Source organism: Carassius auratus, unplaced genomic scaffold, assembly GCF_003368295.1.
Source record: "Carassius auratus strain Wakin unplaced genomic scaffold, ASM336829v1 scaf_tig00002331, whole genome shotgun sequence".
Lineage (NCBI taxonomy): Eukaryota > Metazoa > Chordata > Actinopteri > Cypriniformes > Cyprinidae > Carassius > Carassius auratus.
In genome coordinates, this window is record NW_020523440.1 from 243,501 (window position 1) to 261,253 (window position 17,753).

A 17,753-nucleotide genomic window follows, 5' to 3' on the forward strand; every position below is an offset into this window, starting at 1 on the left:
ATTTCCATTTTCTGCAAGGGGTATGTAAACTTGAGCACAACTTTATATATAATAGTCATTCAAAAGTTTGGGATCAGTTAGATTTGTATTTCATTCATTTTTTTATTTTTTTTTTAAGAAGTCTCTTATGTTCATAAAAGCAGAAAAGAAAAAAAAAGTAATAATGTGAATATTATAATATGCAATGTAGGATCATTCAAATATACATTTAAAATCTTACTGATCTCAAACTTCTGAACTTTTATACAGTGAATGACACAAAAGGTCAATAATTTAATGTTTCTTTCTAATAACAAACCTTTCCAAAGAACCTATTAAAGAGAAAAGCAATGGAATGTTCCCATTCAGTACAGCCAGAGTGTACAGTGTTCATCAGAATGCCAGTGAAGATGGCACTCACAGGTGTGATATCTATTCCTGTAGAGCTGACAGGGGATTTAGTGATGGTAAGCTCAAGGCTATTTCCAATAAAAAGCAAATAAAGGTCAAAGTATGTCCAATGTCTCTCCACTCCCCGCTCTCTTGTTCCTCCTAAGCCACAGTGAGTTTGTGTTCACACAGCCTCACATTCTGACATCCCTCTGAGTTCAATAGCTGGCCAAAATCACATTAGTTGAGTTCATGGATGACTTCACATCAGGTGCAGCATTGACCATCTTTACATCCACATAATTACCCATGTTTTAAAGGGGCCATATGTTTGACTCTATTTAATCTATTTTTATGATTATATATTATATTTGCTATTATTATATATTATTTTTGTATTATTATGTGCCAGCTGCTTTATTTGTATTTCTTAACTGGAATATTGGTTTAATTGGTAATAGAAGTTCGTTTAGTACAGCTGCATAATTGATTAATTTATTAATTTATTAATTGAATGCATGGGTGAATTTCCTCATCCAATGGCACATTGTGCTACATATTTTTTTGATAAACTTGCTGCCTAACTTAAAAACAAAATTTGCATTTGGTCACATTCCTGTCGGTAAAAAATTATGCCTGTACGAATCTAACTTTATATACAGAAGGTGACAGAAGATTAATTATAATCTAGAACCCACATAAACCACTTCATGTAAAGTATGAAGCAAGGTCAGTGCATTTGGAAGAGGTATGTCTTTGAGAGCGAGAGAGAGAAGCCCAATGATTTCACTTGTGGAAGGAGGCTTTTTGATCAACTGTCACATCCCTCTTTTTGATGTGGTCTTCAAATGTCATCTCCCCTGATTGTTGATATCAGTCTCTTAAGTTATGATCAAAGTGGGTATCTGTTTTTCTTGGACATTTATTTTCCTCCTATAGTGCCCTGCAATAACCTCAATATGTGTCAAAGACTTTCTTATAATGCACATGTAAACATTTAATACATAAATGTCAAGTGTACTTCCAATTCCAATCAAATATCTAAAAACTGCCCTTAAAAGAGCTCTAAGCAGTTTCACTAACTTCTGCTAGATTTAGCTACCAAAGACTTATCACACACACCAATCATTGAAACTTTACATGACATATTGTTATCATCTTTTCAGATAAATCCAGTTCAACAAGTGAAAAACATACAAACTGTGGTCAGTCCATCATGTCAAAGTGGACCAGAGGGTGTATGCCCATAGTCTAAAGTCTAGCTACATATGAGTATGACTAGATGTGCACAGATGCAGTGTAGAATATAAAAGTTACATTGCATGTTTGTCTGGTTTGTTTCAGTAAAATGACAGTCTCTTAATTTGCTACGAGTAAACTGGGGTCTTTGTCATGAAAACCCTAGGCAACCTCTCGCATGTTGCATGTAATGACTGACTGAGTGTCCATAAACAAGCTATTGTCATCATGCACACACTGTAAATTATACAGAAGCTCAACTAAAGTGGTGTACTTCACAGAGTCAGCTGCTTTTGTAATGTTAATTGCCATAGAACTTGTTCAACGAAACACAAAACAGGCAAAATCATGCGTACAGCATAACGTTGTGTAGCTTCCTCCATCCTATTAAGAATATAATCAAGGGCATCTTTATTAAACTCATAATGAAAACAAGCAAGGCCACTATATGACTGAGGAGAATACGGTTTTATTTTATTACAGGCACCTTATTGCTGAATTTTTACATTGCTTCACATGAGCTAAACCAGTAACATACTAAAAAGCAGTGAGAACTTTAGGGATTTTACTTATCTTGTCTAGACCTCATGGCCTGCTGTGAAAGAAGCATATTAGGTATTTTCTACTTAGATGAACTGAACTCTTCTCTTGTTTTACGATTGCTTAGATTTAAGTGGGGGGCTGTGTTAGAAGTGTACTTACAGACTGCATTTTTGTGACTTGTATCCTTGCTCGGGAGCATTTTCACCCCTCTGGATTTCAGCTCGATGGCCTTCTTCACTGTAGGGAGAGGGTAAAGGTGAAGTGTGTAGAAGTGGAAATCACAATCCATTTATACAGTTAGGAAAAGCTGTCGAGTACCCAAGGGTGCCAACACCTCACTGAAAATGAACAATCCTCTATGAATCTGTCTTGCATGGGCCATCAAAATAAGACTGTCCTGATGGGCAGAGGTATTTTAATAATTATCAGAGGTAGATCCGACAGTTATCCGACATCATCCTAAAATTGAGCCATGTCAAGCATAGAATGTACATTCTTCTGAGGATTTGCATTGATGCCAATTATTGTAAAAATTTTGTATGCAAATTAAATACAAACATTTAAAAAGACATTACTATTTAGACATATATTTACATTCAACATGTAAAAGTTGACTTTATATTTAACTTAAGCAAATCCAGATAATTAACATTTTGTCATTTAATATGGGTTAAACTAATCACAAATTAAATTGCAGGTGTGATTTTTTTTTTTTTTTTTTTTATAATCATGTTTGTTAAAAATAAATAAATAAATAAATAAATAATGAGAGAGAGAGAGAGAGAGAGAGAGAGAGAGAGAGAGAGAGAGAGAGAGAGAGAGAGAGAGAGAGACTACTGTCACCTCAGGGAAAAGTGTTCATGTTCATCTACTGTATGTGACTTTTTCTAAGTGGTCAAGCTGATGGTTTTACAACTGTTCCCATTCTCACCTATTCATGCACCAATACTGTGGACATTTTCAATCCATTATTAAGCATGAACATAATTTATAAACTACACAAATTGCAATACTTCAACTGTGAATATATTTTTGTCATAAAAAAAAAAAAATGCATTCATAGCCAGTGCTCTAAAATGTTCTAAAATAACAAATTTAACAAATCCCCTAAGCTTACCCTAAGATTCACGGCATCCCTCGCTTATTATGCAAATAGAAAACACGATCATAAACGCATATCATGAAAATGATTTAGAAGCGCCTCATCTTGCGTTATTCACGTTATGAACATGAATTCCCTCAGTACTGTCATGACTGATTTCCCAATTAAAAAAGGGGTAGGGGTTGGTGGTTGGAGGTGTTCAGTGGGATGCTGTTATCATCATTCCAGCAATGTGTCTGCTCACTGAGTCACTTAGAGAAGCCAAGATGTCATTTTTAGCTACAGCAGGACACACCAAGGGATGTGCCATCTTTCATTGCCAACTGTCCCACATCTGCCAATGATGAGCCCTCCTCTCCTCCAGTGTCCTAAACACACTGACCCCTTACCTTGATACTGAGCACTAAATCCTTTCCTCCGATGGTTGCTATCAGATGTGAAGTGAAGCCGCAGCCAATTCTTGCTACTGATGACAGGAGATGGCAAATTCATTCCAGTCAGCCTGAAAAGAAACAAGGTATTAATTTCATAGAATAAAAAAGGCAATTGAAATAAATGGTCCAATCCAAAAATAAATAAATACATAATTTGAACATAGAAGTAGTTTCACATAAACAATTTAATTTGTACTATTTAAACATTCCCTATTCTTATCGTAACCTTCACAAAATATTCGTAATACTGTATGGTATTGCAGTACTAAGTAGTACTAATTAACCATATTTTTGTGAAACTCAACAATTCTAATTTATTTAATTTAAATAGGAAATTAAATAATAATAATAATAATAATAATAATAATAATAATAATAATAATAATAATAATAATTTAGTTAGTTAGTTAGTTAATTGGTTAGTTACAGTAGGTAGACATTCAAAAGGGTACCGCCGCGGCGGCGTCTGTAAAGTGCATTAGCTGCTTTTAACTGCTGAGTGGCTTTAACCACAAGTTATCAAACAAGCACATCAAAGCACATTTTTCGCAAATAGACGTCAGTTTTACCTCACTGATGTATTACATTTGACCGTTTCAGTCACAGAAAATTAAAGAAAAAAAACACTATAGTTTGAATATTTAATATATTTAATATTTAATATTCACATATGAAAGTTTGGTATTTGTGAAGTTATGTGCATTTCTTAGAACTAATTCAAGCAGGATAAATGTCAAGCCTGAGCCTGTGCTTATTTTTTTAAGCTACATGGTATTAAACCATATTTTAGATTTGACACATTTAAAATATGTGCAGTATTATTTATATTATATTAATTATGTGTTATATTATTCAAAATAAATTGTGGTTTACTTTGCATCGGAGCATTAAAAGTGGTAGCCTATTTTAGGGGGTAGGCTACATGGATTAATATGCAAAATGTCAACATTTTCATATATTATGCCTATATTTTAATTTATATTTTAAATATATTTTTTTCCTTTAATAAAACAACATGCATTTTTTTGTTATTTGTTACCGGTCCTTTATTTTGACATAACTTATTGGGAAAAATACATTTGCCTGTAAACGGATTAAGAAATTGTTGCATGTTTAAACGTGAAGCACTGTATAATTTCGTTCCCATTATTTAGGCCTAATTAGCCTAAAACAAGAAACGAACAAATTAAACCTGTGCGATTAAATCTTTGAAACTCTAAAGAATGGACGGATTATTAAAACATCCTCATGATTATACTCAAGTTCTCTCATTATAATCAACAAAATGCACACGATGTAAAAAAGAGCTTTAGTAATTGTCTTAAGTGATATTAAAGGGAGCCTTTCTTTACTTGCTTTTAAAGTTGGGCAATAGCATATGGTCTAAAAAAAAAAAAATCCCAGATTTTTGAAAAATTTATGATTTTTAAATCAATATTCAAATGACAAAGAAATTTTTACAAAACAAGCATTTTAATATAGTTCTTTTTCATTCATTTAGCAGTCAAATTTATAACTGCAATAAGATGATAAAAAAAAAACAGTAATGTTATTACCTTAATGCTGGAAAGAACTATTATTATTATTATTTTTTTTTTTTTTTATTTAATACTAACCCATCATGCATCTAACCATCCACTCAGTGTTAAGAGCTATTAAGATTAAAACTGGCAGCGCAGCAGTGAGTCAGTGTCATGGACGGAAGACCTGTTAATATATTTTCTAATCTATATTTCCATTTTTTTTTTTTTTTTTTTTTTCTTACAGAAATTACAGTAGTTGGTTGGTTGGCTAGTTGTTTGGCTGGAAAAATCATACTCCATTTACATTCCAAACCATTACTTCTGAATTTCTGATTGTGGGAATTTAATATTAAAGTTTGATATTTATGTTACTTAATATTTCAAGCTCTGATTCCTTTCAGCATGCCAACAGATTTTATCCATATACCTGATTCTATTATTCCAGATAATTATGCCAGAGATTAACAGAATAGTTAATTAAAAGTTCTATGCAGACTTGAGTAAATATTTGTCTATGCATCTCCTAATTATGCTTCTTGTCAGATGAACTGCACATCCATTTCAATATTCCAATTCCCTGCAGTGTGACGCTACTTTTGAAACGTGGACACCCTAGGGCTTTTCTGTTTCTTTCTAAAAAGCATCTTGATATATGGATGATCAACATCTCACTTTAGTACACAGTCACAGATAAAATGTGACTGTGTACTAATGTGAAATGTGAAATGTGAAAATCTAAATCTATTCATACAGACTTTACCACAATAGCAAAAAAAAAACCATAATAAATAAAATACAAATTTGATACTTTTTTTACTCAAGATGAGCTTTGATGTCATTAAGATGTCTTGTGCTTTTGACCTGCTGCAGTTTTTTTTTTCATATTCCAGTGTGCCTATTAAAACTTCACCTTCACCTTGTAAAATGCAAGGTGTGTAAACATTATGTTCCTTATTGTGTGTGTGTTCATTTTAAGGATTATCATGCAAGGGTTAATTTGAAGCCATGACAGTAATGGTTTGAATCACAAGTGTGATGCACTACTAGTGCACAGCTACAGTCCTGGAGCAATATTTCTTTTTCTGATTATTGATGCCAAACATTCAAACAAAATGACTGCAGGGGATATTTATCTGAAATATTAAATATGAAATTTGAGAGAAAGGAAAAATGGTCTCAAATCAAAGACAAAACTAAATCCAATCAAAATTCACACAGTCTTGACAATAATCATTCATATCCTTAACAAGCATTAATGATGACAGCTACAGCACAGTCATTAGTGTATAATTTAATATTCCATCACAAATCAGAGCTTCATCTCCTTGATGAGGAGACTATTTTGTTTTTGGCAATGTGATGGAGAGGAGATCTTCTCTTTGTCTCATGAGTGAATCTCATGAAACCTCTCAAGAACATGTCCAGGTCACATTTTTTTTTTTTTTTTTTTGGAAGAAAACAAAGCTTATTTTCAGCTTAATTTGTTGATTTAGGGTTGCTTCTGTGCGATGCACCTTTATGTATTTACATACTTACTGATTTACTCGAAAAGGCTCAATTCATTTTGTGGGGGAAATTAAATCGGGGTTGGTGGTGCTAAATGCAGTAAGTGAGGTAAAGCCTGTCTGGCACAAAACTGCAGTGACTTGCAATTGACACATTCTTTTCAAGAAAGTGGAGTTCAACAGTGCATGAAAAACAGGTTGAGCTGAAGAGGCAAAGGATGAATGTGCTAACAAAAAAACAAAAAAAAACAAAAAAAAAACCTGATAAAATAAGACTGCTTGTAGAGGCCTGTGCAGATAAAACTATAGCTAAACAATCGGGAGGACAACAGATAAAAGTGTTAATATTTTCAAAAAAGATAAATAAATAGGATGGATAAATTTTCATACAATCTGGAAACAAGAATCAACTTTGACATAATTAACAGTGCATTAATTACATTTGACAGAGTAAATATTTTAAAATAAAGAAACAGCTTTGCAATGTGCAAGTTTGATCCCAAAGAATCTTCACAAGCATTAGGAGGTGGGTTTTACACATTTACAGAAACAATCAGACCCTTGACACAGTTTCTACTCAAACATTCATGTCAATTGTTGGGTTGAACACCATTTTACAATGTGTTGTATTCAAGTTTGTATATGGTTCAACTGTTTAAAGGGTGGGTGAAATGCTTGTTTTCACTCAATATCCTGTTAATCTTGAGTACCTATAGAGTAGTACTGCATCCTTCATAACTCCAAAAAGTCTTTAGTTTTATTATATTCATAAGAGAAAGATAGTCTGTACCGATTTTTCCCGGAAAAACACGAGCGGATCCCGAGGCTGAAACTGAACGAGAGCAGCAGCAGCAACGACACGCTCCGAGCGGGGCTCGAACCCGGGTCTCCGGCATGGGAGCAGAACGCACTAACAAGGAGGCAGAGATATTTTAAGCAGTTTTACTCACCGCCTGCGGTTCCAACACACGATCGTGACCCTTTTTCGTTGGGATTGCATCATCCTTAAGAAATAAACGATGCGCAAATCCGTCGTCAAACTGGGCCTTGTTTGTAAAACAAGCATCTTCGAAATGCAGGGAACAAACAAAAACACTTACACAACTCCGTTGATGCTCTGTAAAAATAAACTCCATCCACTGGTCCCTTAATGCTGTTTTTTTTTTGGTAATCTGTGCAGAGTTGTCTTGCCCTGGCAACCACACTTCTTTTGTGACTTTTCACGACGCTCTCGCTCTGATCAGTGAATCGCTCTGATCAGTGAAATGTCTGTGCTCAGCCTCGCTATTTGGAACAAAAATACTCCTTCAAACGTACAACTTAATTTTTGAAACTTTGTCCATGTTTAGCATGGGAATCCAACTCTTTAACAGTGTAAAAAACTCAGTATGCATGAAATAGCACTTTAATATACATAAGTTACAAAAGTTCATTGCAATCATTATAGGTTATAGGTCTCCAGTTTCTTTAAAGCAACGGTGGTTTCTTAAGAATTAGTGAATAAAAAAAGTTGTTTACATGTAATAAACAACAAAATAAAATCATTTTCTGTTTGGTGGTTGTAACTGTATAATTTGCAAAAAAAATGCATCAACAACAACATGATATTTTATTTGTGTATTATATTTTACATATTATAAAGACAAATTATATATTAAGTACATTTAGTAGTATTAGTAGAAATAGTAGTAGTAGTAGTAGTAGTAGTAGTAGTAGTAGTATTGTTGTTGTTGATGTATTGTTATATAGGCTAAATTAAATGTTATGAATGATGGTGTTTGGTGCTGGGTTCAGGTAAGTCATACATAAATATTGTGTTGAACAGCAGAAGAGATCTAAGGTCTTCAACAGTATGGCCTTTCTTTTATTCACAAGTTGTAGCCAAATTTATTCAAGAGGTCAAGAGAGCAGGCCCAATTTGATGACTTCTGGCAGTAACTGCTGAAAATGAAGTCCACAGACAACATTACGAGCAGCATTGAAAGAGGGGATGGATATAATAATAATAAAAAAGCTTCCTTTAAGCTAAAGATTCAGACTACATGTTCCTATAAAACCTCACCATGATTTCCTTGAAAAAAAAGATGTGAAGTTTCACTCTAAAAAAACGCTGGGTTGTTTTGTCTACCCAAATGCTGGTTTGAGACTACTGGGTAGGATGTTAGGTTGTTTTAACCCAAGTTTGGGTTGAAAATTGGATTTTATCATAACCCAGCAGCATTGGGTCAGTATTGCGGACGTGAAAGAGAGCATGCATGTCACGTTAACATCGGACGACGCCAGTGCGAGAAGCCACCATTTTCTCAGTGTGAAAGAAGCGAGAAGAGAGTGAAAGACATCATGGTAAGTAAAGATTCCAAATGTACAGTTAGCATTCATTGTTTATGTCCAGGAGTATTTTGAGGTTTCATGAAAGGCGGAAATAAAAGAGCTTATATTGAAAAATACATGGACGCGGTTTTCACCTCAGAAACAGAGGTTTCTTTTACTGAACGGAAGAGTAACTTTTAATATATCGTCGGTGAGTGTCTTATGTCATATTTACATAAGATTTTACAATATATGCATTTTTTGAGGCTTTAATAGACGGTTATGTTTATGGTTATGGTTACAGTTAAACCCATGTTAATTTGTTATCTTATTTTTGGCAGTTAATCTGAATATACATTAGTTTCCTAAAGGAAACAGTGTTATGTAATAAAGACTAGCATAATTACTAGGGATGGGCGTTTCTCACAAATATCATATTCAAATATTTGAGCTCACAAAAAAATGAATATTCTGATATTTGTTTATTTAAATTAAGTTTAATGAGACAGACGTTAGTTTTCCGCAACATTTATTGTTTCTGTCATTTTGAACAAGCCTACACACAATAATCTTGAACATTACACATCCTGTTTTGTAGCTGAAAACCTTTAACAATGTGTGCAAACAAACAAAAGTACAGATTAAAGCAAAAAAAAAAAAAGTTAACAAAGAAAAACGTAAAGCAGCCTGCAGCAATTAGGCTATTGTAGAACATAGCATACACTTAACTTTTAAGCAAATCTTTTATGCTTTTTTTCTATTGTTTTACATGTTCTTGTTAAGAAACACAGGCATGTAAACATGATCGGGGGAAAGTTGGCTCCTTAGTCTGTTAACAATAAGGCCGGCAGTGGAGAAAATGCGATCTGACGGCACAAATGTTGTCGGGACTCACAAATAACGATGTGCTTAACTAATTAGTTGTGTGAAGCGCTTCGTGTTTCCGTTTCACCACTGAATGGGATCCTCATCTGGTGGAATACATGGCTCCAGCAAGAACTGTTCCCACTCGTCTCGGCTGGATGATTATAATCATCACTGAAGAACTGGAGAAGAAGATCTTTTCCGACGAGTGGGCATTGCATCCTCTTCTTCATTGGTGGCGGCGGCTACATCCGCGCCACTCGCATCAAGAAAAAAATATTCTTATAATGTTCAAAAAAGTTTTTTTTTTTCTTAACGTTACTTCTCTCATGTTTTCATCAAGAAACCTGAGATGTTTGCACTGAGGGACTAGGGCAGACGCGAGAAGAGGAGTTTTCACTGCATTCTCCAAGTTAGCGGTGTTTATTCGTTGCTTGAGAGATGCCGCAACAATGTTCTTCATTGTTCAATGCAACAATGTTCAGTCACTTTCTGTGATTCTCCACGGCATACTTGAAGTACTGTAGAAGACTGCAGTTCTTAGGGGCCGTTCATTATATGATAGTGAATATGTATGTTCAAAAGAAAATGTTGATCTCACAGACTAGCAATGGAGGACAACAATTCAGAGTTTGTATGGGTCTGGAACAACATGGCGGAGAGTAAATTATGACCATTTTTATTTTTTGGTGAACTGACCCTTTGAAGAGCAGCCCTCCACGTACATAAAAATTTGTGAGGTATGTGTACAGTATGTCATGTCTTTTTTAATGTTACAGTAAAGAAGTAGCTTTCTGAAAGCAATATATTTATTCAAACAATATTACATGCTCTTGTACAAGTGGTGCCATTATAACATTCTAGAGCGCTGTGGTAGACAGAGACATTACACAACCACACTAAGTGTTAAAATAACACCTCTGTCTGAAAATGGATAGTTTAGTTAAATGTATAAAGAAAGGAAAAAGCCATCAAATATGATACATGTGATCATTAAGTTGTAGAAAACATAATAAATCAATCAATAAATAAAGTAATAAACTGAGTTAAATAAGAAAATAGCATTTTCTACAGAATATATACTCCACTATTTAGCATTTCACAAAATAATTCCCCCTGGTACATTAATGGCATAAGACCAGTTAGATTTTATACATTTATTTCACATAAAGATTGTGTGTGTCATCGGGTGTCAAATAACGCCCACACGGATGCACACATTGTCTAAACCCTTGCTAGTAGTTGCCATGATAGACAGAGAAAGATCGCTCTTAATCCAGCTGTAGTCAACTCTTTCTGAATCTTCCCACATTTTTGAATGGGTTTTGTTTCACAATCATCCCCCAGGGTGTGGTTATCCATATTGCTTGTACACTTTTTTTTTTTATACCACAACTTTTCCTTCCCTTCGCCTCTCTATTTATGTGCTTGGACACAGAGCTCCGTGAACAGCCAGCCTCTTTTGCAATGACCTTTTTGTGTCTCACCCTCCTTGTGCAATGGTCGTCTTTTGGACAACTGTTGAGTCAACAAGTTCCCCATGATTGTGTAGCCTACAGAACTAGACTGAGAGACCATTTAAAGGCCTTTGCAGGTGTTTTGAGTTAATTAGCTGATTAGAGTGTGGCACCAGGTGTCTTCAATATTGAACCTTTTCACAATATTCTAATTTTCTGAGATACTGAATTTGGGATTTTCCTTAGTTGTCAGTTTTAATCATCAAAATTAAAAGAAATAAACATTTTAAATATATCTCAGTCAGTGTGTAATGAATGAATTACACACATAAAATGCAGATTTTATGCATATTTTATGCAGACATTCTAATTATATGACCAGCACCTGTATATATATATATATATATATATATACACACATACATACATACATACACACACACACCCACACACACACACACAGGTGCTGGTCATATAATTAGAATATCACTTATCCCCAGCAAGTTATCATTCAAGTCAATGCAAATACAAAATACAAAAAATTGTATATACACTTATATACACAGTGTTCCTTATACCTCTGAGAACCGAGGTTACATGCATAACCAGAGACATTCCCTTTCGATTGCAGTTCACTTTAAATCATGTCAGCAGCTAACACCATTGGGAACAGTGACCACAACACAGCATTACTGGTGTAAGATCTGAACTAGCCTATGTGGGTATAATATAAAAAAAGATAATAATAATACACATATAATATGGTACTATAGCACAATACGAACAGAGGAGGTTGGACTAAAGTAAAATGTGCACACTGTGAAGTGACTGGTGACATTCAAGTATTCAGTGATGACCAGCCTGCTGCCAAAGATTATGTCCTGAAATGATACACAATTTGACAGTTAGACAATTAGACCCACAAAGTAAAACTGTTTCTCAATTCCTCCCATTTCCTCAACATTGTCTGAGAATGCATCTTTATTGCCCAAGTCCATGGCACAATTCAAAATGGCTATGCCCGTACATTGCTAGATCTATATCTATACACACATATATATATATACACATGAATTCCCGCTTTCATATATTTAAAAAAAAGTGACAACATATTTACTTTTATTCCATTATTTAGTCTGTCTGAATACTTGATTCTGATTGGCTGGCAGGTATGCATTAAGACTACTGAATGCACAGGCAGTTCCAAGTCAGTTTAATCACCGTTATATATTAATGCACTGCTTTAATTAACACACACATCACTCAGAGAGAGAGAGAGAGAGTATCAGAGATCAGATTCTACATTTCTTATTTATTTGGTCATATATTATACATGTTTACTCAGGTTATGCAAAACTGGAAATAGGCTATTTAAACTATGTAAGTTATTTTTTATTTTATTTATTTTATATTGGGCATAGCCTGCCCTATAGCATGGTGTATTTTTATTTGTTGTGTTAATAAAAGTTATATGTTTTATATATGGTTTAAAGTGAGTTTGAGGTTTAATTGTGTTGTTGCATTCAAGCAATTGATGTCGAACTGCCACTAATTCAAGTTATTTAAAAGTGAAAGGAAGAGGGACAATTCAAATGAACTACAAACAAACAATTGCTTTGCTGAATTGCCACAATTTGAAAGTGCTACTTTTATTAAATAATAATATTATTATTTGTTCTGTCTGAAATACTTCATTATGATTGGGTGGCAGGTATGCATTAAAACTATTGAATGCACAAGTAGTTCCACGTCAGTTTAATCATCGTTATATATTAATGCACTGCTTTAATTAACACACACACACACACACACACACACACACACACACATATCACTCGCACAGAGAGAGAGAGATCAGAGATCAGAGATACTACTGCGCACACGGAAACGTTCAGGAGTAGGTCAACATAAACAAACTTATTTAACTCATTCTCCCCATATCAGCAAATTGTAATGGCAGAGAGGGAAGGCATTGAAAAAGCTCTAGACATGATCTTTAGGGACTGGTCCCAGCTGAATGGCTGTGAGGGTAGCATCAGGAGTTCTGCTGCTGTTCTGCATGGCTAATGGATTGGATAGTAACATTTGTAGCACGCAAAGCAAAGTCTGCCACACTTTAAACTTGAAAAAAAAAAAAAATAAATAAAAAAAAATACTGTTTCTTATTGTCCTCTTGCATGATTAACTAAATACTTTCCTGTTTTCCTCTGTAAATCTGCTTTGACCCAATCTGTATTGTAAAAAAGCGCTACACAAATAAAAGTTACTTGATTTGAATATGCAGCTCTCTGTGCTTGAGGAGCTTTGGCTCACTTGACTCTTCTACCCCAGACAAAAGAGATGGCATCATAAGCTTCTTCTGATGCCCCAAAAACAGAAGGTTATGAAAAAAACTGTGCTGTCCCTAAGAATGAGGGTGATCCTAGAGTGCAACATCTTAAGACTGAGGGCAATTAGTTTGAACTAGAACCACTTTACTCAGACAGATAACAGGATGAAGGTATCACAGTCCTAAAGGAGAAATATTCTAAGGTAAATGCTCTTGGCAGAAGCTTGTATCCATATATAAAGGCCACAATTGACCAATGCACCTGCATCGGCTTGACTCAGTAGGGCTTCAGGATTGATCAGCATTGATCATTTGTCAGTTACCACAAGCAAAACAAACAATCATCCAATGGTCAATAAACTGCCTTTTAACTGCCGTTTAAAACACACACACACACACACACACACACACACACACACACACACACACACACACACACACACACACACGTGTCATAATGATTAAACAAAAAAAAAAAAAAAACATAAAATGCAGGCTATGGAGCAACAAACCAAATAGTCAGAACAATGTAATGACTCTACGACATAAACGCACACAGTGCTGCCCAGCACATTCAACAGCACCAGGCTGGACATCGATCAGGGACATACTTACTGCCTTTCTGGAGTCTTTTTGATTGATCTGGCATCTCAAAAAATATGCAGTGAGATGTCTGTGGTCAAAATATACTGCATATCTCATAAAAAAAAAAAAAAGAGGGAATTTCCTTAATGCCACTGAAATGTGATCAATATAGAAAATACTTCCGACTATCATGGAAGAGACTTGGCTTAGAGGCTGCTCACCAGCCAATGTTTCAGTAATCCGTAAGAATCTATAGTGGGCCTATTTGTTAAATTCTATAGCTGTGCCTGTTAGGCTAGAGTAACTCAGTATCAGTTTGTCACATGACTGTAAAAATCTCAGAAATTCTATTGAACAGAAATATTAGAGAAACAAAGGTAAATCAATACCTCGATAACACAGCGGTGTCTGTACGTTTAAGTTTGCTCTTTACCAACCTTTTTTTATTTTAATTTAATTTAAAAAAAAATCTCAGTTCACTGTTGGGAGCGTTACTTTAAAAAAGTAATTAATTATAGTATTATTATAGTCCAATAAGTAACCAAGTTAGTAACTGAATTACTCTATAATAAAAGTAACTCATTACCAGGGAAAGTAACTATTTGCGTTACTGTTTAAAAAAAAAGTTGCTATATGTTAAAGAATTTGTATTTTTTGAGCAGTTTTAACAAGTCAGTTGAAATGACAAGAACAGACAGGTGTTCGTACATAACTTTTGATATTTATTGCACGTCAATAGACAACAAGAGTGTGTGTGGCGCCGCTGGCGCGTGTGCTGGCATGTGTATAAAAACACTGGCTCTGATTGGCTACCATGAAACACACAACTCTGCCTTAGCCAATAATAATTGCTTATATTATAATAATTGTGAGCCAGGGGTGCGTTCAGATTATACAGCTTATTCAATCAATGAATAGTAACGCACAACATTTAACGTCCAGTAATGTTAACAGCGTTGTAACGATGGGAAAATTAATTATTTAGATTACCCAGTTACTGAAAAAATAACGTCGTTACCTAATGCCCAGTGTTGGGCAAGTTACTTTTAAAAAGTAATTAGTTACAGTTACTAGTTACTTCTTCCAAAAAGTAACTAAATTAGTAACTCAGTTACAAATTTTTAAAGTAACTAGTTACTTAAGAAAGTAACTATTGCGTTACTTTCAAGTAAAATTAAATTTTAAATGCTCAAACGTGACCCCACCTCTACCCCTCTTTAAAGGAACTTAAAATACATGTGCATGTTCAATTATTTATGATAAATCTGAATATTATAATGAAATGGACACTTAATACAATACATTATTAACAGAAACATGAAACATTGTGCACACATCTAAAAAAAAAAAGTTGCTGTGGGACAAAGTGAGACTAGCCTCCAATCAAATGGCATGTATGTAGATATTATGTTTATATAGTGGATCAATGCAAATAACACGATAGATTTTTGGGAACTTTTGATATTTCCTTTTATTGTTTCTTTAATTTCTTGAAGGAAAAAGTAATGTATATACTTCTATTTAGAGAAGGCTACTTTTGGATTATTTGGGCTCGTCGCCATACCTGTCTCTCGTTGACTGACTGGCTTGTGTTGTTCGTTGTGTGTCCTGTCCTGTCCGATGATGGGTCGTTCGCGAATGAGCGTTAGTGATGATGGATCGACTCGTTCGCGAATGAGCTTTTGATGAGTCGTTCGCGATTCGCGAATGAGCCGACTCTAAGAGCCGGCTTTTTTAGTTGAACTTCGGGAGCTGGCTCGCATATCTGAAGAGCCAACTCTATTTTTTTCAAATTTAGCCTATAGAAATTAAATAATTATGTAATAAAAATTGAAATATTATAGTCAAAGTCATTTAAAGAGCCGTTTGTGAGCCAAAGAGCCGGCTCTTTTCAGTGAGCTGAGTCAAAAGAGCCGAATTCCCATCACTACTATGCGTGCTTTCGAAAACCCGCCCAACTCTACCTCTGATTGGCTTACAATGAAATTTTACTCTACCTCAGCCAATCGTCAGCATTTATGCGCTTGTCTCGTGCTCTGCCCACTAACCAAGGAAGAACAGTAAAAAAAAGTATTTGCCTCTCGCTCAGAGATCTAGTTGGTCTGATGAAAAAAAAAAAACAGCTTCATCATCAGTTATAGTAACGCGCCGCATTTTTTTGCAGTAACGGTAACGGCGTTATTAAGATGAGAAGAGTAATCAATTAGATTACTCGTTACTGGAAAAAGTAATGCCGTTAGTAACGCCGTTATTTATAACGCCGTTATTCCCATCACTGCTAATGCCGTTCTTCCAAACACTGACTGCCATATATGGGACATGCAGGTAAGTGTGCATGAGTGTGTACCTTACACAAAATGGTCAAGCATGCATTGTCAGGTGTGCAAAGAGATAACTAAAACAGTTCATTTGGTACAACCTAGTGATGGGAAGTTCGATTTTTTTTCCGCGAACCGGTTCTTTCGGACGGTTCGATTCAATAAACCGGTTGAAAAAACTGGTTCAGCGGTTCTTTTATGCTCGACGTAATGACATCATTGGCGATGACGTAATGGCATCACGTCTATCAAACATACAAATATATAAAGTCAGTAATCATAACTTTAGATAGAAACCTCATAATCATGAAAAGTTTACAATTAAGTTTTGCAACAACACACCCAAATACTGTAACAGCAATAATGTGCATATGAGGATTTAAGTCTTGAAGATATAGAGTAAATAAATTTGGTGTCATCAGCACAGAAACCATGATCCACTTACTATACATAATCCATTGCGATGTATTTGTTATTAAATGAACTTACGTCTCGCCAGATTGCCCTTCATTCAAGCACTCGGTTTACCCGCACTCATAACATTAGCACAAGAATCAGTTCAGAATCAATCACCAAAAGAACCAGTTCGGCTCAGACGCGCAGTGAGTCAGTCGGCTTCACGCTGAATCACGCATGCGCAGTATCATCAGCTCCTCGGTTTTCGAAACGGACGTGTCCGAAAGAAACAGATGCAACCGGTTTTTGACTCGAGAACGAGAATCGCTCTAACCACTCTAACTGCTGCAGTTCAGTAACATCAGCTACTTTACTCGTGTTCATGTTCTGTTTACTACAAACTCCATTTGTGAATGTGTCATCATTAACTATAAATACTGAGTCTTTAGAGTCTTAATTATTGTCCAACTTCCCTGAAAACCCCTTTTGGCCTATACATTATCTACAATATACAGATTAGAAACATAAAAAAAATAATAATAATAATAAAGAAATAAAATACTTAAATTATACGCATGCGCAGTATCATCAGTTCATCGGTTCTCAAATCAGAATCGGTTCAGTGTACTGGTGATCCGAAAACCGATGCAACTGGTTCTTGACTTGAGAACGAGAACTGCTCCAACAGTGGGTGTGTTCGTCCGTCATCTGGCTCGGCTCGGTTTTCATCTTCAGTTTGGTCTTCACAGCAGTTCAGTCAGTGCACTGTTTGAGTACAT